Source organism: Astatotilapia calliptera, chromosome 19 (genome assembly GCF_964374335.1).
Source record: "Astatotilapia calliptera chromosome 19, fAstCal68.1, whole genome shotgun sequence".
NCBI classification, from domain to species: Eukaryota; Metazoa; Chordata; class Actinopteri; order Cichliformes; family Cichlidae; genus Astatotilapia; species Astatotilapia calliptera.
The window spans coordinates 11,556,488-11,578,613 of record NC_137440.1 but is presented as its reverse complement, the minus strand read 5'-3'; the positions used below and the strand labels follow the sequence as shown (position 1 = coordinate 11,578,613).

At 45.9% G+C, this 22,126-nt stretch overlaps 1 protein-coding gene across 1 annotated transcript in view; it reads left to right on the top strand.

Moving 5' to 3' along the window:
- Positions 1-301: 301 nt before the first annotated feature.
- The window catches only part of LOC113012405 (AT-rich interactive domain-containing protein 1B-like), a 211,899-nt gene continuing 190,074 nt past the window's right edge, over positions 302-22,126 (top strand). The window contains exons 1-2 of the mRNA XM_026152589.2: positions 302-439; positions 3,672-3,775. The gene's annotated coding sequence lies outside the window, so the exon portion shown is untranslated. The remainder of the gene's footprint in view (positions 440-3,671; positions 3,776-22,126) is intronic.

Here is a 22,126-nt window from a genome sequence, read left to right as displayed (position 1 = left end):
ATGTTCGAATGAATGTGAGTGCGAATGGTTGTCTGTCCCTGTGTGTTAGCCCTGCGACAGACTGGCGACCTGTCCAGGGTGTACCCTGCCTCTCGCCCTATGACAGCTGGGATAGGCTCCAGCGCCCCCCGCGACCCTGAAAAGGATAAGCGGAAGCGAATGGAGCGAATGGAATGTTTTTCCATATTTTGGATGAAATTGGTTCACATTTCTCTTGAAATTCGCTCTGTCGGCACTGGAGGGCAGTGTGAGCCTGATGAAAACCAAGCTTTTTCCTGCCGTGCCTGAGCTGCTGCTGGACTGTCACAGCTGCTTTACAAGCAGGTTGGGCTGCAGCCAGAACAAGTAGCCCCTCATGTGTAGTTCACTTAAAATTGGATTTACCAACAATGCATAAGAAACCTACAATTAGATACTATCATCTGGAAGGCTCAAACAGGTTTGGCACGACTACTTACTTATATAAGAAAATCCTGCATTACCTGTGGGCCTGCTCCACCTTTAGGGCGGAACCGTGTCAGAAATGTAATAATGTGATTAGAGAACCGGCTGATGCGTCGTTTGGGCTGTTGGTTGCTAAAACCTCTAATACCAAATGACGTTTGGCTCATTTATTGTCTCATCTGAGTTAACTGCGCAACGAATAGATGTTAGTTTCAGGGCTATAATAAAGCTGGTCTGAGAGGGAACTAGATGTTCTTCAGGGATCTGTTCCCAAGCTTTAGAAAATCTAGTTCATGACAGAGAGATAAAAAAAAAAGAATAATTTATATAAATGTATAGCTTCATAGTTACACAATTAAAATCATCTGCAACTCAGCAAAAATGTAAGTTGTTACTTCAGTTTATTTTTTAAACGTATTTTTACAGAACGCTATTATTTTATTAATTCCTGTTTCAATGTAGCATTACTTTGGAGATCATCCCTGGCTACTGGCTAATGTAGCTAATAAACAGTGTTTGCTAGGTTCAGGGCTGTCATAGACTGATTACTTAAAGGTTAACATTAACTTTGCTTTAACAGCTTGTAATCGGTCAAAATGCTAGTTACACTTCATTAGGTGCATCTGTTCAACGGCTCTTCGTGTTCAGCCATGCAGACATGGTCACAACAAGCTGCCGAAGTCCAAATGGAGCCTCAGCTTGGAGAGGAAGGGCCTGAGTATTTTAAAAACTGCTGATCTGCTGGGATTTTCTCACACAACCAGAGAACTGAGAATGACCCGCTGTCTCAGGGAAGGACAGCAAACTAAGGCTACAGTTCACATGGACATTGCTTTCAGATGCTTGATTTCTGCTGCAACTTTCAGAGGGTAGGTTCAGATGTTGGTGTAAATACCATGAAAGAATGGCTCCATCCTGCCTTGTATCAGCAGTTCAGGCTGCTGGTGGTGTGAAGGTGTGGGGGATATTTCCTTGGCACACTTAGGGCCTCTTAGTACCAACTGAGCATCGTTTAAACACCACGGCTTTATAACCACAGTACTTATCTTCTCTTAGTAGCATAACGTGCCATGTCACAAAGCTCAGACTGTTTCAAAATGGTTTCTTGAACATGACAATGAGTTCAGTGTACCCTAATGGCTTCCACTACAACCAGATATCAGTCGAATTAAGCACCTTTGGGATGCAGTGGAACGAGAGAGATTCTCATCATGGATGCAGGCGACAAATCTGCAGCAGCTGTGTGAAGCTCTCTGTCAATATGGACCAAAATCTCAGAGGAATGTTTCCAGCAGCCTGTTGAATCTGTACCATAAACAATTACAGCAGGTCTGAAGGCAAAAAGTCCAACCTGGTACCAGCAAGGTGTAACTAATGAAGTGGCTGGTTAGACTATGTCATGGTCCTGAGTTCTGCTTCATGTTTTCACTGTAGTGTTAAGTTTTTTGGAAAAGGGTTATATTTTAGCTTTATTGTCTAAAACTTTTGAATTTTAAATTAAAAATGATGATGTTCTTTGGATTTAGGCAACGCAGTGGTTAGCACTGCTGCCTCACAACAAGAACGCTTTGAATCCACCTGTGTTATCCCTGGATGAACGACCTGTCTGGGGTGTAACCCGCCTCCCCATCTCCCCCAACTCTTACCTGTGCTTACCTGAGACAGTGTGTCATTCTCAGTTCTCTGGTTGTGGATACATGGAAAAGGAGGAAGGAGGGATGGACAGATGGATAAATGGTAAATGGCCTGTATTTATATAGCGCTTTACTAGTCCCTAAGGACCCCAAAGCGCTTTACATATCCAGTCATCCACCCATTCACACACTGGTGATGACAAGCTACATTGTAGCCACAGCCACCCTGGGGCGCACTGACAGAGGCGAGGCTGCCGGACACTGGCGCCACCAGGCCCTCTGACCACCACCAGTAGGCAACGGGTGAAGTGTCTTGCCCAAGGACACAACGACCGAGACTGTCCAAGCCGGGGCTCGAACCGGCAACCTTCCGATTACAAGGCGAACTCCTAACTCTTGAGCCACGATCGGTTGGACGGACAGACAAAGAGACGATGGGTGGACAGATGGACAGACGGATGGTCTGATGGATGATTTGACGGATGAATGGACAGACGGACGGACGTACAGACGATGAATGGATGGATGGATGGATGGACGGACGGACGGACGATGCATGGATGGATGGATGGATGGACGGACAGACGGACAGACGATGGATGGATGAATGGATGGACAGACGGACAGATGATGGATGGATGAATGGATGGACAGACGGACAGACAGATGATGGATGGATGGATGAACAGATGGACGGACAGACGATGGATGGATGGCTGGATAGATGGATGGATGGACTGAAGGACAGACGATGGATGGATGGATGGAAAGACGGACAGACAATGATGGATGGACAGATGGATGGATGGACAGACAGATGATGGATGGATGGACAGACGGACGAACGTACAGACGATGAATGGATGGATGAATGAATGGATGGACAGACGGACGGACAGACGATGGATGGATGGACAGACGGACGGACGGACAATGATGGATGGACTGATGGATGGATGGATTGACGGATGAACAGACAGGCGATGGACGGACGGACAGACGATGAATGGACGGACAGACTGACGGATGGGTTAACGGACAGACGATGGACAGACGGACGGACAGACGATGGATGGATGGACGGACTGACGGACGGACGGACAGACGATGGATGGATGGACTGACGGATGGATGGATGGACAATGGAGGGATGGACTGACGGATGGATGGATGGACGATGGATGGGGACAGACGGATGGACAGACGATGGACGGATGGACTGACGGATGGGTGGATGATGGACAGACGATGGACGGATGGACTGACGGATGGGTGGATGATGGATGGACGATGGACGGACTCTGTCAGCTCCTCTTTCCTCTGCCTTTTTGTGTTTTGTTTTGTTTTGTTTTTTTCAGCCAAATAAAGTTTTTATTTTCTGGGCAGCTTTTTAGTGAATATATTAAAAAGGTGGTATCATCTTTGGCGATGGTGTGGTTGGTACGGTTGCTATGGGATGTCCTGTCAATAATCTTTGGCCATAACTTTTAACTGCAGCACTAAAAAACAGAGACCCTTAAATTACTGTTATGTCACACCTTTTTAGCATCTTCCTCTCTCTCCTTTTAAAACACTGTCTCTTTTATCTTGCAGTAATTCCCCACAGCACACATAAAGGTGGAACCATACTGATCGGGTCTCCTAAATTTCTGAAGCTTCTGGAGCTCGAAGTGTGACACAGGCGCTCACTTGATGAGGTGAGTGAATTCATTTGGCGAGCCGCAGCACGGTTCTGGAAACCTGGTGCGGAGGTAAGCAGCTCGCCCCGCGCCGCAGATGCCTTTAGTTTTCTTATGGAATACTAATTACGTTTGCATAATTGGTTTTAGTCATTTAAATGGGGGAGCTTGTTAAATCTTTTCCCCCTGTTTTCACCTACAGCTAAATTTAGCTAACAAGGTCTGTGTGAATCTGAACTGCTTTGTTCAAAAAACGAGGCATTAGTGGTTTAGACTTCAGAGTGCACTGTCAATTGATCTCACATCTTGAAAGAAAGGAGATAAAATTTTAAATGACTTACAACTGCTTATGTGATAAGCTGCAGGAATGTTTTGTGCTTTGCTGATGAATAGCTTTGAGCAGCCTCTTTCTCTGTAATGGCAGCGAGATGTAAAAAATGTGACATTTTGTTTTTAATTTCCAGTTGATTATCTGTGATTATGTGCTAAAACAGCAAACTCGCACCCCTTTAGAGAGACAGAGTGATAACGTAAAAGGCTGGAAATTGGAATCACCAGAGAAAAGTATGGCCTGAGGAGAAGCATCATGTAATGTGCTTTTCCGTATCCACCCCACACTCTCTCATTTTTGCCATTTGAATATACACAGAATTATTTACACCTTCAAGGCAACTCGACTGAACTGCACATCAGTCAATTAGTAAATCAGAAATTTTCTGTGATTCCAGTTTAGTGTGGAGTCCATGGCTCCCTCCGGTCTGCCCCCCCTCCTCTTTTTAGTCTCCCATCTTGACAGTGACAAATTACTCCTCTGCTTGGCGAGATTGAAAATTAAAAGCATTTAAAGCTGCTCATGCATTTATGCTAATGAGAAATTCAGATATGATTTGCATGCGAAAGAGGCTAGTCGGAGGACTCATCGTTGCCCCAGCCACCTCCATCCCCTGGATTTCTTTAGGCTCTTCATTATTTTTTCCTTTATGTGTGAGCAAAGAGGGAAGTGCGGTGTGTAAACAGTCTGCATGACTGCATTACATACAGGAAATTGCATTGTTACCTAAGAGCCTGAAGTCTTTGTACAGTATTTATGCAGGAGCCTACTATTGCAGCTCCCCCCGTCCTCCTTCCCAGAGCCACTCAGGCAAATTGGGTCATTGTGTCTGGCACTGTCACATCACGCTGCAGGAGGAAACACACCGAACGTAATGACACTCTGCAGCTACTGCTCACGCTGCCTCCTGTCAGCGCTCGCATACAGACTCCTAGCCGCTTACCGGTCTAGCTTTAGCAAGGCAAAGTTTAAAAAACGAACATAATTTTGTGGGCATAAGCTCCTGAAGTCTAATATTAAAATGTTTGTTCAGATGAAAAAGGCTTTGTTTGGTGATAAACACGTGCAGAACACTTTGGATCCGGGAGGATTAAGACTCTGTGCCGATTTGTTTTCCCAGTAAGCTCCATCCATGTCTTCCTCTCCAAATATCAAAGCGTGTGCTTCTTTGAATTTGTTTGTTGCACACTTGCTAAACGATTGTAACCTTGGAAACAAGATGCATTAATGAAGGTGGAAAATGAAATGGGGCTTTAATTTGTTTCAGTGTTCATAGCTAGGTGAAATGGATTAGCTTTGATTGAGGTGTGAGATGAAGAAGCAAAGCGCTGACATGACACTCGTATTTGTCATCATGTCATTTCAAGGAGGATGCTGCAGCAATTATGAATATGGGTACACAGCAATTAAAAGCGCTACTATTCATTAATAATTTTTATATTAATTTTTCAGCGGACGCCGAAATGATTGCCACTGCGCACAAGCTTTCCAATTATGCCGCTTAATTAGAAATGTCAATATTAAGAAATAATTAAACTTGGGAATACATTAAGGTTGTCAGAAATACTTAAAAAGTTATGACCGTCGCTCAGACGATGTTTTCTATAATATATTTTGCAATGATTTGTAAATTAAAGATGAGACTTTGATCAATGTGTACGACAAACTGGATACTGGTTACTTAGTTACAGGAACACTCCATCTTTGGTTCGTTTTTTTCTTCAGAGACGACGCTCTCAGAAATAGGGATGGGTATTGATAAGATTTTAACGATTCCGATTCCATTTTCGATTCTGTTTAACGATTCGATTCCTTATCGATTCTCTTATCGATTCTTTTTTTTTAAAAAGGAGAACACTAAGTTCGATTAGCTTAGAACTTTGTTTTATATCTTCTCTTTGAACAAGATAGAAATTTAGGAGTAACATGGCCTTACAAACCCAACAGTGAGATCTTAAGAGATCCACAGCCTACGGCTCTTCAATGGGGTGTCACAGGGTCCCCAGGAAAAAAAATGTATATGTAAAATAATAAAATTAATATTCTCCTGTAGCAATAACAAAGTTTAACATAAATTATTCTGTAGCAATTACACAAGAATATCCAGTAATGTCCTGCCTACAATTAAACACATTCACTTACCAAAGTGAAATCGGGGGCATCTGCTGTGGCAAATGGGTGCAAGCCTTTGACCACAAACTTAGACACTGCTGGGTGACATTCGTCTATCCTGGCCTGAAAGGAGACGCTACCGGTAGACTGCAGCGAGAACTGCCAGCATCTGAGCCAGCCAGACTCTGTCTCTCTCATCATGGTTATCTAAATGCAACGCACAGTAATAGCAGGTTTTGTAATAAGGTAAATCGCGCTAACATAATATGCAATGCTAATTGATTAGTTACCTGCAGTATTAACGGGAGAGGACGTGGAAACGCTACCGCTGCTGCTGGGTTGAGCTTCGCTAGTCCGGAGCGGATCAAAAACACGACATTCGTTGAAAGCAATCGCGTGTTTTTTGAGCAAATGCTTTTGCATATTCGTAGTGTTTCCTCCCTTTGATGAAATCTCTACTTTGCAAGTATTGCACGTTGCCCTGTTGTCATCCTTTCTCATAAAGTGTAACCAAACTTTTGAGCGTTTGCGCCGCTCAGGCGCCGTGTTTCCTACTGGGTAAAAGACGCTACTCAACGTGATGACGTCATTCGGGGCGACTGGAATCGATAAGGGAATCGTTTTTAAAAGTGGCAAACGATTCCAAGGAATTGAAACAGTGGGAACCGGTTCTCAACAAGAACCGGTTTTCGATACCCATCCCTACTCAGAAACGGCGTCTTATTGCGGTAAAGGAGCCTCTGCTTTAGCGCCTGTCCTTCTTGGAGCTGCTCGCTTCTGCAGCCTCGCAGACTTCAGCAGTATACATGAATGTGGACGTCTGTCTTTGAATGCTAAAAATTGAGATAAAAGTCAGACACTCTGAGTCAGTGGGGGGTTTAAAGTCCAAATTAAGCCTGTGTTTACTTCATACACTGCCCAGTTTGAGTTCAAGTAGGCCTAATTTTGGTGAGGCGGGGGGGAGGGGGGGGGGATATACGTATATAAGAAATTTGATGATTTAATCAGAATCTAAAACACTTGAAAATCAGTTGAAAGTTGAACAGACTCTAATGATTTTAATTGTGGAATGAACAGCTGCTCTGTAACAGAGTGGTGCTCGGCATAATACACTCTGAATATGGTTGATTCTACTTGGTGTTAAAGGTAAAGACCAATGGCGCCAAATCACAACAACAGTCGCCTGAAGGTGCTTTATACTGTAAGGTCGACCCTACAATAATACATACAGAGAAACACCCAACAGTCATATGACCCCCTATGAGCAAGCACTTTGGCGACAGTGGGAAGGAAAAACTCCCTTTTAACAGGAAGAAACCTCCAACAGAACCAGGCTCAGGGAGGGGCGGGGCCAGCTGCTGTGATTGGTTGGGGTGAGAGAAGGAAGACAGGATAAAGACATGCTGTGGAAGAGAGACAGAGATTAATAACCGATATGATTCAATGCAGAGAGGTCTGTTAACACAGTGAGTGAGAAAGGTGACTGAAAAGAAAAATCATGGGAATCCCCCGGCAGCCTACGTCTATTGCAGCATAACTAAGGGAGGATTCAGGGTCACCTGGTCCAGCCCTAACTATATGCTTTAGCAAAAAGGAAAGTTTGAAGCCTAATCTTAAAAGTAGAGATAGTGTCTGTCTCCTGAATCCAAACTGGAAGCAACAGCACTTTTTAATTAGAGAATAAAAAAATGAATTTTTCAATAAAGTGCATGTTTGACAGTCCAGGCTCTAAACTAAGCGTGTGAATGTAGTGTGGTTATAGACAAGGATGTTAGCACTGTCGCCTTTCTGTGTGGCGTTTGCATGTCCTCCACGAGTCTGCGTGGTTCCCTCCCACAGTCCAAAGACGTACTCTTTAGGTTAATTAGTGACTCTAACTGAGCCATAGGTGTGAATGAACGCCCGTCTCTCTGTGTTAGTCCTGTGATGGACGGGAATCTGTCCAGGGTGTCCTAGGCTCCACCCCCCCACCCCTCCACCCACATGACCCTTACTTGGATAAACTGTTGATGGATGATTCTAAACATCTAGTACCTGAGTTCTAAAGTACGTCTATCCGGTGTTGCTCTGACAGCTGAGCACATGTGGAGCTGCTCGGTTTGTCTCTCAGCATTAAAAGAAGGAAGCCTTGACTTGCTTGTTTTTATCATGAGAGACAAAGTGGTGTTGAACTGCCTTTGATCATCGGAATAAATTTTCATTCTAATATAGATCTCACAGGTAGCTGCATATTGATGCTAGTAGGCTTAAGGCGGGCTAATAATCAAGTAGAGCCATCACCTGTTGACTGTGGCGGAAGCTCGCTGAAAGAAAGACTTGAAAGCATTTGTACCTCAAAGCCACGCCAGCCTCTAATGATAGGATCGGTCTTGGCACAGCACGTTGGCCACGTTTCCCTCAAAGCCTTGTGTGACAGCTCTTTAATTGGACTTCTCCATTCTCTCTGTGCTTTAACGTGTTACTATTGCTGGGTTATTGTGCCATAATTACACCACATTTCTTTAAAGCATAATAAAGGCAAGCGAGACAAAGTTGAGCTGAAAGAGCTCCATACCTCTGTGTATGAATGTTCATCTGGACCTTCATATCCCTCTCTGAGAGTCATTCCTTCCTGTAATCAAGTGCTGACTGAGCGCTCATGCATGTAAGAGAATGAGCGAGTCAGACTCAGACTGGTGTCAGTGAAAGCAATGCTTTTGCCTCCGTCGGGGGATAATTACTAAAACCGTGTCCAATTACCTTTGTGTGTTGTTTGTAGCTCTAAGTGAGCAGAAAAAGGATTTTGCAGAGGTTCTGGGAAAATAATGCTGTCATCACTCTACATAATATCTGTGTGATCCACAAGAGGCTGCACATCTGTCCTTGATGGCTCTGACGTCTCTGTCTGTCCCCTCCATGTTGCTGTTGTTTCCCCCTGCTGAATACGGAGAGTAAAAAGACCCTTGTGAACCAAAGCCTATATATGAGAAAACAGTGTGTGTGTGCGTGCTGTAGCCCGCGGCTGCAGATTAACCATGAGATCCAAAGGATCTCCCCGCTTGCTGACAAATGAGAAAAGCCACAGTGGCCCTGGCCAAAGTGACAGGCCAAATGGAAGCAATTCCTCCCGAGGCAGGGGAGAGCAGCTGTGACCAGGGCCTGCTACGCCACTTCTAGATGGGACCCGTCTATGACTGTGCGTCTGCTATAAAGACTCAACCTACGAGACAATTGGCATTTTTCTCCTGGCGGTTCCCGTGAAGCGGTACGTGTCACTGACCCGCGGGAAACCCCATCAGTGGCAGTCGACCTTTACCTGAGGAGGGACTGCGCCGCCTGTTTGTTTTCACCCCGCTCGTCTCTGACCCCCGACTACCAAATGTGTTTGTGAGCATATTACATCGCATATTAATATCTGCCAAGTTGACGCGCCTTCGACAAACACGGTCGTGGGATCGTTCCCTTTGAAGAGGAGCGCCAGGACACGTCAACTCGGCCTGACTTCAGAGCCTCGTGGACGTGTGAGTAATTAACACCGAGCCCTGACGGATTAAACGCTGTCCCTGCTGAGATCGACTGTCTGCCGCCTTTGGCGCAGTGACGTGCTAGACGCGAGATGCTTTCGGGACACGGATGGCAGAGAGGTGTCACGGAGAGTGACACGTGCAAGAGGCCCGGGAAGAACCGTCGATGGAGTCTAGCAGTCCCAGAACATTTAGACAAAAAATACCAGCAGACGTGGAACGAACGGGCCAAAAAAGAGAGTCAGGATTAGACGATAGCTCTGGGTTGGTGGCTATTCCCAGCGCTGTGCTGCTTTCTGCCTCTGGTTCACTCGGGCTGTCTGCCAAGAGATATATCCAAACCTTTCCTTCTCGCCTTCAAATCTCCTCCCTCGCTCTCCCCTCTCACCCAGGGCCAAGTGGATCAGGCTTCACTTCGACACAGCCATCATAATTACTCCGTACCAGAAGAATCAATTACGCCTAAGCACCATTGTTTCCAGAATAGAGCTAAACATTAAAGTTTAACAATCCCAAATTATTAAAAAGTCATGCTCTCAGGGACACATACAGAATATTTACTGTTAACAAATAACTTTATAACTCTGCTCCGAATTATTAATTCATGGCTCGCACTGGCTCAGCAAAACAGTCGTCTGGTGGCTAATTTCTCTGCCTTTATACATTGTTAAATATGCAGCACTTCTTGACTTTTCTATACGAGCGCTTCTGTCAGAGCGTTTGTGAGAAAATCCAAGCCTCAGATTTGTCTGCTGCATGCTGATTGGACCCTTCCAGTTTAACTGATGTTTTGTTTATAGCTGGGGAGATGGATGCACTTTCTTCTGCACGTTATGCTGATGCGGCCTCTGTCGATACAGCCGATCAGCGGCTGTCATTTAAGCCACGTCCTCACGTCGTCCTCGTTTGACTCACGTCTGAGCTAATTAGGCGGATCTGATCGGAGCGCCCATCAGTCGGGCAATCGTCATCATCATTTCCTCAGGCTGAATCTCACCTTTTGGACTTATTTACTTATCAGTGTTCGTGCTGGATGTTGTCAGGCGTCTGCGACGTTGCTGTGAAGCAGGAACATGTTCTCTTAGGCGGTGGCGCAGACGTCTCTCCGTGTACCGCCGTGCGTTACAGGAGCGGTGGATGGAATTAAATGGAGCGGGGGAAGAGCGAGAGTAAGGAAAAGCCAGGCTGCTCTTTTAGCCCCTTTCAGCTGAGTGAATCAAAAACAATGGCAGAGCCTGAAATGGTTCCCAGCTTCAGGAAAAACTCCCCGGGGTCTGTAAATTGGCTCTCAGAAGAGGGGGAAAAACAATTGCCCTTTACCTCTGAGGTTGCATGTCATCTCTCTGAAACTCACTCCTGGGCAGATTAAGGTCAAGTAGACCCCACTTTCCCACCCGCCTCCCCCCCTTCTCTGAAGAGAGCAGACAGAGGGCAAATAAAATGATGACAAGGAGGGATTGAGAGAGAGGGAGTGAGGGGAGAAAGTGGGATTTTGAAGGTCTTTGAGGTTTTACACCCATCCCTGGTGGTTTCGCTCTCTCGCTCCAAGAACTGTGCTGATAATGGCTTCTTGTCAAGGAGGATGAGCCCACCTGCTCTTTGTAAGTCCGTCCTACTGGTTCAAGCTCGCAGCCTCCACATAAATATGAAAAGGAAGGCAGGCGGGAGGTTAGCAGCGGCCCTACGCCGTGCTTCTCGGTGACCCTTTAGTGTAGCTGCAAAGGGTACAATGTGAATAAAAGGACAGCAGAGGACTACATTTTCAAAGAGAGTGTGCCTGGGCAGTAACGTCCCGTTAAGCCTCAGTCAGGTTAACCAGGCCGAGTCCACCTGTTTGGAGACGGCGCTCCCTTCTCCGATACCAGCTCCGTATTGTGTCATCAGGCATTTGCCTGTCGCAGATGATGAATCGGTGAAACTGAAGTGGCAAGACTGCCGATTGTAATTACAGAATCAACTGACACAATTAAGTCTTTTGTTTCAGTGGATCGGCCTGTCAATCAGCAGCACGCTCCCCACGTTGTCTAACGTGCCGGCGAATAGCATAACATTTTGCTTTCCCGTGTCAAGGGCACGGCGACGAAGTCTGCCGGCAATTAAAGGACTATAATGTGCTGAGTCGAGCGCGGCAACAAAATAGGCAGCAATTTCTTCTTCTCCTGTTGAAAATTATGCTTATCAGGTACCTCGCCTCAGCAAAGGTGAAGGGTCGGCCCGAGCAGGCAGGCAGTATTTCTCCGCATAATTGAGAGAAGTTTGGATTTAATTGTATAATTAATCTTGTCGAATTAAGTTACACAGAAGTCCGACCCCTAAATTAGGCAGTCTGGAATATTTTAAATTGCCTTAATGTGAAATCTGGACCAGAATGCACTTTGTTCTCTCCTGATGGTACGAGCTAAGTTTTTATCCACGACGAACGCTGCATGCTTAAATAACCTGTTAGCAGTTCTTATCACGTTGTTCCTTTATGAATCATTTCCTCACAAAGTAATTGCAATTTCAGAAAGAGGTGGATTTTATTGTATGGCTTATTGTGGGCCAGTCAAGTGAAAATATAAAGACAATTTTCATAGCAGCGCTCATCAAACTGAGTGTGATTTTATTATTGTTTTTAACTCTGCATTTTTTACTCTCTCTGAGCAGAGTGATAGCACTTTTATAATCTATTGTTGTTATCATTTTTCTAACTTAAGGCATTATGAAAGCAATCAAGATTGCTGAATGTGGAGGAGCATTGTGTGCAACATTCAACCTCAGAGCTCCAAACCTTGTCTGGCACTAACATCAGCACAAAAACTGCACCGGGAGCTTCGTGGCGCGAGTTTTCCTGGCTGAGCAGCTTCTGCAGGGGTGATGTGGAGGGTAGCAGTACTTTAGTTTCATTAGCTGGGACTACTGTGTTTGGGGGAAGGCCTCGTAGAGGACTGGCAATGGTTCCCGGGCCGGGCAGATCCCCGTGCACTAGTGAGAAGTGAATGAAAGGAAGAAGAGAAGAAAGGAGGAGGGGGGGGCATGAAAGCGAGAACAGCAGGTATTGGTTATATAGCCTGAGGCCGGAAGGGGCGTGAATGAGGCGTGGTCCACTCCTGAAATTCAGAAAATATTTCCACTTATGTATTATATTTTGATCTTTGATCTAAAGGGGTCCGGACCAGTGAGACTCCCCTTTCTGTATACAGGGGTGGGCAACTCCAGGCCTGGAGGGCCGGTGTGCTGCAGGTTTTAGATCTCACCCTGGGTCAACACACCTGAATCAGATGATTAGTTCATTCCCAGGCCTCTGGAGAACTTCAAGACATGTTGACGAGGTCATTTAACCACGTGAATCAGCTGTGTTGGATCAAGGACACATCTGAAACCTGGAGTTGGACACTCCTGGTTTAAAAGCAGGAATAAATAAATGTGTAGAATTAGAGAAAAGTGCAAACTTTTGTTTATTTAATAGTTGGGAATGGCAGTGGTGAGGTCTCTATCAGCAGGAAAAGCTGCACAACTTATGAAAATGCAAAATTTATGCTCTTCACATTTTTCAAAGCCATCCAGTGGGGCTGGATTGGAGACTTTTCTGGGCCCGTTGTGGTCCCCGGGCCTTTTGTTTGACACCCCTGCTCTGCAGTGTCCCCGTCATGATGCGATAATAAAGCTTTATTGCAAACTCTAAACAGTGAATGCATCTCCTGGTATCAGTCAGATAATCTTGTTTGGAGTCACAGTGAAGAGTGCGTCTCACAGCAGTGTCTCTCCACAGACTTTCTAGAGATTAGAAACACTTGAGAGGAGATGGGTTGGGGGGGCCACAGGGGGGATAAAGTTGTAGAGTTGCATGGTGAGGATCAGCGAACTGACTATAATCTGCGATGTTTATTGCACGAATGCGAGCGTCATGAGCAAAGTTTTGTGGATGCTCTAAATATGAGCTGATGTTCTTGTGCTTATTTTGCTGCAGATATTTTGCGTACACATATTTCTGTGTGTTATTTTGCATCCGTTCAGTTGACTGAACTCTAATGACAACATTTCTATTTACCGCGCCGTGGAAATGAGACTGCACGTCCGATCGTCTGCTGCCTAGAAAGCGGGAGGCCCCTAGGGTATTTGCCAGCATAATTCTCATCTTAACACAACGATCTTACTCTGCTGCCGTTGTCAGATTTAGTAACGGCAGAGGCACGAGAGGAGCCGGTAGGAAAAAGTCTCCTTCGGCGTGTTCGAATGTGCATGTGAGCTTTCAGAGGGCGCTCCTTCATGTCCGTGACGTACGACTGTTTCTGTGTAGATGGCATCTCAGGGAGAGAAACTCTACCCCGACACAGCGCTGCTGTCACCCAGAATACAGATGGAGGATGTGCCCTTGTGCACTTTACCTGAAGTACATGCTTACATAGATGGCTCTATTCTGCACTGCTGTGTGTGTCTTTTCTATCTAGTGCAGTTTTTGCAAGCGTGCCACTGCAGCAGAGTATTCTGGAGTGCGATTATTTCTGGTGTCTCAGTTTCTCTTTGTCACCATGCGTTACCAAACTGAGGCAGGCTTCTCTACAATAAACCTGTTTCTGGTTTCTGGCAGAATTTTACACTCGTGGTTCAGAGGCTTACCTTCCAGTCCCTGCAGAGAACATGAGGATAGCATTAATGCACAGTGGGAGAATGCTCTCAGACTACAATCCCAGCCTCCAAGACTCAACATATTTAACCTTTAATCTGAATGCTCCCGTGATATTTTGCAACGCTCCATTGCAGCACGCTGTTGTGAAACTGAGCTTAGCTGCTTTTTTAGGACTCTGTGCTTTATTTGTCTTCTCCTCTTTTCCCAGTCCATCTTTGATTGTTCGAGGAAATCTTGTGAAATGCAAATGGGCCAAACAGAATGTAATTGCTGCTCTGCGATGATTACGACGGAGAACTAATGATGTCTCAACACCGGGGTCAGGTAGGGTTTAATTAGAGGAGGCACAATCAGTGTCACTCCAGACTTGTGCTCTCCTGTTCCCGGTGCCTGCCTGGTCCTGTGCCAGCGAGCTCTCCAACAGACTCGGGGGGGGGGGGAAGAGTTGCTGATGTGAAAAGAGAAAAGGGACAGAAATTAATGCGGCTATGTTCTTTTGTTCGGAACAAGGCCGGTTTGGAAATGGAGCCCCGTAAGAAGCATCGGCCTGTCTGCAGATAAAGGTGGAGGTTAATGAAGGAGCAGAATGGAAAAGGTTGCCTTTGGTGCTCCTGAAAACACGGCTCCTCTGGGAGAGAAGCCCGGCGATGTGTTTTGCTAAACCCGTGCACTGCACGGTGTGCACTCGTGCTAACCTCGGTAGCAAAATGCAACATCTCCCACGCCTTTCGCTGCGATCGTAAATTATTGTTCAGTAGGAATATGTTGTGCAACTGAGCAAATTACTGAAACAAGAAGACCAGATTGGACAGATGAGTGAGACCAGCCAAGGAGAATAACTGTGGCCAAAATTCCTGATTATCCAATCAGCACTCCAAAAACATCAATTCCATCTTGTCAATAGATAATTAAGAGGGATAATTGGCTGGCTGCACTCTGGGCAGACATGCACAGCTGGTAAAGTTCCATCTCCTACCTCAGCATTGCACACACACTACACAGCCGACACATCTGTCCACTGAAGGTCAGCTGATCTGTGCTGGTCCTGCAGCGGAGCGTTTGGGGAGTAGATTTTATTCTTAATGTGCCGTAAACACTTTCAAGCATTTCAAAAGCGCAGGAAGGTTTTTCTTTACGCAGTCAGCTGTTCCCTATTAGGATCCTTTCCTTGTAGCCTCTGTTGTTTTTAAACCATGTTTAAGGATTATCTAACTTGGCAACTAAAGGCGCACTTTTAGCAGGGCACGACCTCACCCCTTCCTAGACCAGAGGTTTATGTTGTCAACCATCTTGCTCAGAGCTATTTATCCCTCTTAGATCCCCGAGTATCTGTGAAGTACAGGCCAGCAGATTTAACCGGACAGGGCCAGAGATTTAAAACATTGACCTGCCCGGTCTCAACAGCTGTGTGCTAATCCATTCCGCTGCCCTGACTTTCCTCCCCCGTTTCCTGCTCTGGTGAATAGAAAGGTCCTTAATGTGTGAGATCAAGAGGAAAATAAGGCTCTCCAAATGGAATCAAATCACACGGAGGGGGCTGCCGGGCTCGCAGCGAAAGGCAGAATAGGACCGAGTGATTGGACTGTAATTCCTTTCCTAGCTATTAGCCCGTCACAGCTTTACTTGGTCGGCTTCTCGTCCTCCTCTCAAACCAACCAGTCTTTGATTAATTCATTAATTCGCAAACGGGCCGAATCGCATCTCGACTCAAATTGGATGCAAGAGTTACAATCAGGCCCTCCTACCCCAGACTGATCTGACAAATAAAAAATACAACATTACCCAGTAAATAGATCTATGTCCATTCGGCCTGATAATTTGTAGCATTTTCATGTTTTATTTATACTCAGATAAGCTGCCTGCTCTCGTATATCACGGGCCCAACAAGGCAAGCCAGGTGGGGGGGGGGGTGTATTGATTTGGGCTGACTGTGCACCTCTCCACGCAGCCCTACCCCTTTAGCCCCAGTGACGCCCCTCGCAGTTTGTATTCGTCTCGAGCTTTTAGCCCTCTAGCCCTTGTGCATTGGCTCTCATTCAACGGCCCCCTTCTTGGCTCACACAAGGCCCAATCCCATTCCCATGCATTCAATATTCCCATTATAAGCTCATTAGTCTAGTCATTGTTTTGGGCTCATTAATAGGATATCCATCGCCTTAGACACCTCTGAATTACCATGTCACAGTGTGGCCCCTTTCACAGCATCAACAGTGGGCTGCAGAAGTCATGCGTGTCTGTGTGCGTCTTGCACCTGTGGGTAGTGTGTCGACCTTGAGTTTGCTGATGTGCCAGCCCCTCTGGAAACCTGCTGACACACGTCATGTAGATACACATGCCTCCACACACACACGCTAAAGCTTTCCTCCCCAGCCTCAGCTCCCCGCCCACAAGCTCCCAGAGGTTTGTCCGTCAGTGATGCAGGAGACAGCGGAGAGAGTGAGCGGGGGGCTGGGGCCGGATCAGGGTTTTTAACATGCGAGGCAGGTCCTCGTGTGCGTTCGTATCGATCCTCGGAGGGCTCCCAGGCCCCCTTTTCCTTTCTTTCTCTGGCAGTGAAGGCCATTCATCACCGAGGCCATGACTGGAGAGCTCAAACAGCCGTCTCTGTCAGAAAATGGGCTGTGCCTTACCACACCGACCTGGCCTCGCTCATCAGGAGGGATGAAGCCTTGACACAATGGCTCGTAGCGTGAGATGTTCCTCTTACTCACAGGAGTCATCCGTAGCTTGCTGGGCAATGCACAGTCATGCTTTCCTCAGCTGCTCGATTGGATCATTTTTTTATTGATTTGTGGTGAATTAAAAGAAAAAAGCAGGACAGGATGCCAAGCAAACACTTATACTAAAAGAAAGTCTCTCTGACATGAAAACAATAAAGTTTTAAATGAGTCTGAACATACAGATGGATAAAGTTCGCTGACATAAACATGTGGGTCACACTTATATCAGCTGGTCTCCAGCAGTCTCCCTTCCTGCCACACCCAGGTCCTCCCCAGCACTCTCATGTTTGATTGAGAGTGACTTTCAACACCACGGGGAGATACGCATCCCGGCTGAGCTGCCACGGATGGAGCTTCAGCCTCAGCCTAACTTTGGGCCGTGACAAGGACGAACGGGGAGAAAGGAAGACGGCGGGAGGGAGCGGAGAGGCCTCGGCGTCGGATGTGTTTTAAATAACTTTGACAGAGGAGTTTGAACCGTCTCTCTGGGCTGGAGCTAATCTGATGTGAGAGGATGCCACACCGAGGCTGATAGGACACCGAGATAGAGGAGGAGAGGGAAGCGGCAGAAGGAGAGAGAGAAAGGGTAATAGAGGTGCTCACTCAGCTGGTGGGAAATCTGCCCTCTTCATCTTTTCATCTCTCCAGCCTCTCTCTTTCTCACATCGCCCCTGCCTCCTTCACCCAGTTACATCCATTTACCACCAACCTCCGACTCCCCCTCCTCTCTCTTCTTTCTCTTTCACACTCTGCGTCACGCCGCCTCTCAGCTCCCTCCATCTCTCTCCCCGATGTCCCCTTTCCCATCTCCCCCTGCCTCGCCGCTCCCTCCCCCTGTCTTTCACAGACGATTTAGGAAGTCACAGCCTCTCCCTTCCATTTATGAAATTGCTCATGTTATTTCCTGCCCCTCACCCTCTGTGCCCAGCTTTCCCTCATAAGTCTTAGTGGATGTGTCCTCTCTCCCACACAGCTCGATCCTGCACCCAGAAAGCACGCAGCACACAAATGCATCGGAGAGTAATATTCCTCGACAGGACGAGCAGCCCCTGACACCGTGACCCGGCCATAACACCGACCGTCTATTCTTAATCTCCACCCGTGGTCTCTTGTTTACCTCATCATCCTCCGGCCACCGTGAAAAGGCACACGCTGGTCCATTTTGTCCTGTGGTTGTGTGTTTTTATGGCCTACCTCTCTGAGGCTGGCGCTGTTATGAGCACTGTCTGAGTGCTTATGTGGTCAGAGAGATTTACTTGCTATCAAAACATTATTTTTTCATGTAATGGTGAAGTATTGCTCCTGTTTTGGGGCTTTGATTTGGATTAAATTTGGCCAAAGCTGAAACCTGCATGTTGGTGTAGCCTCTCACTCGCCCTGTTGCGAGAGGGGATAAGAGAAATAGATGGATGAAACCTGCATTAATCCGGTTTTTGGCCACTTGGGGGTAGTACAAGAAGGCATAAACACAACAGTGCCGTGCTGTATTTTCACATCGTGAGTATGTTGCCGTCTTGCACATCCAGAAGACGCTGAGTAAGAGTATCATTCATTGAGAGTGACGTTTAAGGTGACCCAACAAATATTCATTTTTTCGTTTCCCTAATAGCTTATCCGAGTCACAGTCCAGGGGGGCGATGGGGCCTATCCCACCTGTCACTAGGAGAGCGCCGGGGTGCATCTGGACAGGTCGACCGTCTATTGCAGGGCTAACAGAGAGACAAACAGCCAGTCACAGTTGAGACTTTCTGATGTTTCCATGTTCACGGTGTGCTAAACCGCTAACATCATAGTGATGGTAGTTACCATACAATCAAACACTGAGCACTGCTGACTACAGTTTTATTTTGAAGGAGTCGTGTGTTCTTTATTCATTGTATTTAGTTTCACTTCCCCTGTCCTGTCATTAGGTTCATGTCAGTCAGCTGTTCCTCCATGTGTTCCCACTTCCCCTAATCACCTCCTGTGTATTTAAGTCCTGTGTTTTCAGTGTGTCATTGTCAGGTCGTTCTGTCACAATCAGCAGGGCTGACTGTGTGTAGAGTGAAGGGTGGACCCAAATGCAGACGGAAACAAAATGTGAAACAAGACTTGAATAACAGAAAACGAGCCATTTATTGAGGCTGCCAAAATAACTGTAAACAAAAGGCAAAATGCAAGGCTAACAATAAACTAAACTGGGTGAGCTAAATTAACTTAAAAACCTACAACAGGAACATGAGGAAACTTGACACAACTTCTTGGCTTGCAAACAAGGCAGACGATCTGACAATGACACACTGAAAACACAGAACTTAAATACACAGGAGGTGATTAGGGGAAGTGGGAACACATGGAGGAACAGCTGACTGACATGAACCTAATGACAGGACAGGGGAAGTGAAACTAAATACAATGAACAAAGAACACACGACTCCTTCAAAATAAAACAGGAAACACTGAAACTAGACATGACAACACAAGCTTAACAGACCTAACACGTGATGAACGATACAAGAACTCAAACATAGAAACCAAGGAAACAATAAATAATAACTGCCTTTCCTTAACTAAAGCTAAATAGGAATGACACAAACTAATCACATATCTAAAATGAGACAATTACAAAATGAACTCAGAGCGCTGGGTCAGAGACCCAGCCTGTGACAGCATGTCCTGACTGCGGGGTTTTAGAAACAAATTAAAACGTACAGCTCTGTTATCACTTCCAACATAAATGAAGACAGAAAACTAAACAGCAGTGACGTTTGTAGGGTTACTGAAGTTTGGCTAGCTGGTACAGTGGGGCAAAAAAGTATTTAGTCAGCCACCGATTGTGCAAGTTCCCCCACTTAAAATGATGACAGAGGTCAGTAATTTGCACCAGAGGTACACTTCAACTGTGAGAGACAGAATGTGAAAGAAAAATCCATGAATCCACATGGTAGGATTTGTAAAGAATTTATTCGTAAATTAGGGTGGAAAATAAGTATTTGGTCAATAACAAAAATACAACTCAGTACTTTGTAACATAACCTTTGTTGGCAATAACAGAGGTCAAACGTTTACTATAGGTCTTTACCAGGTTTGCACACACAGTAGCTGGTATTTTGGCCCATTCCTCCATGCAGATCTTCTCGAGAGCAGTGATGTTTTGGGGCTGTCGCCGAGCAACACGGACTTTCAACTCCCGCCACAGATTTTCTATGGGGTTGAGGTCTGGAGACTGGCTAGGCCACTCCAGGACTTTCAAATGCTTCTTACGGAGCCACTCCTTTGTTGCCCGGGCGGTGTGTTTTGGATCATTGTCATGTTGGAAGACCCAGCCTCGTTTCATCTTCAAAGTTCTCACTGATGGAAGGAGGTTTTGGCTCAAAATCTCACGATACATGGCCCCATTCATTCTGTCCTTAACACGGATCAGTCGTCCTGTCCCCTTGGCAGAAAAACAGCCCCATAGCATGATGTTTCCACCCCCATGCTTCACAGTAGGTATGGTGTTCTTGGGATGCAACTCAGTATTCTTCTTCCTCCAAACACGACGAGTTGAGTTTATACCAAAAAGTTCTACTTTGGTTTCATCTGACCACATGACATTCTCCCAATCCTCTGCTGTATCATCCATGTGCTCTCTGGCAAACTTCAGACGGGCCTGGACATGCACTGGCTTCAGCAGCGGAACACGTCTGGCACTGCGGGATTTGATTCCCTGCCGTTGTAGTGTGTTACTGATGGTGACCTTTGTTACTTTGGTCCCAGCTCTCTGCAGGTCATTCACCAGGTCCCCCCGTGTGGTTCTGGGATCTTTGCTCACCGTTCTCATGATCATTTTGACCCCACGGGATGAGATCTTGCGTGGAGCCCCAGATCGAGGGAGATTATCAGTGGTCTTGTATGTCTTCCATTTTCTGATGATTGCTCCCACAGTTGATTTTTTCACACCAAGCTGCTTGCCTATTGTAGATTCACTCTTCCCAGTCTGGTGCAGGTCTACAATACTTTTCCTGGTGTCCTTCGAAAGCTCTTTGGTCTTGGCCATGGCGGAGTTTGGAGTCTGACTGTTTGAGGCTGTGGACAGGTGTCTTTTATACAGATGATGAGTTCAAACAGGTGCCATTCATACAGGTAACGAGTGGGGGACAGAAAAGCTTCTTACAGAAGACGTTACAGGTCTGTGAGAGCCAGAGATTTTCCTTGTTTGAGGTGACCAAATACTTATTTTCCACCCTGATTTACGAATAAATTCTTTACAAATCCTACCATGTGGATTCATGGATTTTTTTTTTCACATTCTGTCTCTCACAGTTGAAGTGTACCTCTGGTGCAAATTACTGACCTCTGTCATCATTTTAAGTGGGGGAACTTGCACAATCGGTGGCTGACTAAATACTTTTTTGCCCCACTGTATATAATGATGTGCTACGTGACCGCTAGCGACACAGCTATGTTAGCATAATATAAACAAGCTAACCGTTTTCCCACTCGATAAAAGTTAACGTGAGTGTTCTCGGTGGTCAGGATCAAATGTAATCGCATGGCAGGATGCTGTAAAAGGACCAAACTTCAGCCAGGAGAACAACTGAGATAATCCATCCACAATACGAGGTTAGTCATTCATATACTGCTGCATGGGCTGGGCTGTAGTTACATCGTAAGGTTTTAAAAACTGAGCTTAAATAAATGATTAGCGGTAATAAAAGCCGAGGGAGGTCAACAGTGATCACTGACTGTTTTAGGAGCTTTTTGAGATCAAATAGAAGAAAATACATAACATTAAACATGTTAACAACACAAAAGCCATATTAAACGCAGACTACTTTAGACCCGGAAGTAGGATTCGTCACGTCATCACTTAACGACCGGATAAGAAATCAAATGATGTTTGTTGTACGGGCCTGTGATGGCCTGGCGAGCTGCCCGGGGTTCATCCCGCCTATCACCCACTGATAGTGAGGACAGGCTCAGGTTGCAGAACGACCCTGAGGTGGGTAAGCAGTTCATAAAATGTGCACATGGATGCATGAATGAAAGATTTTATATATTTGGATAAAAACAAAAATATCCACTACAAAAAGCTCAATAACATTTGTATATAAACCACTAACATTTCCTACT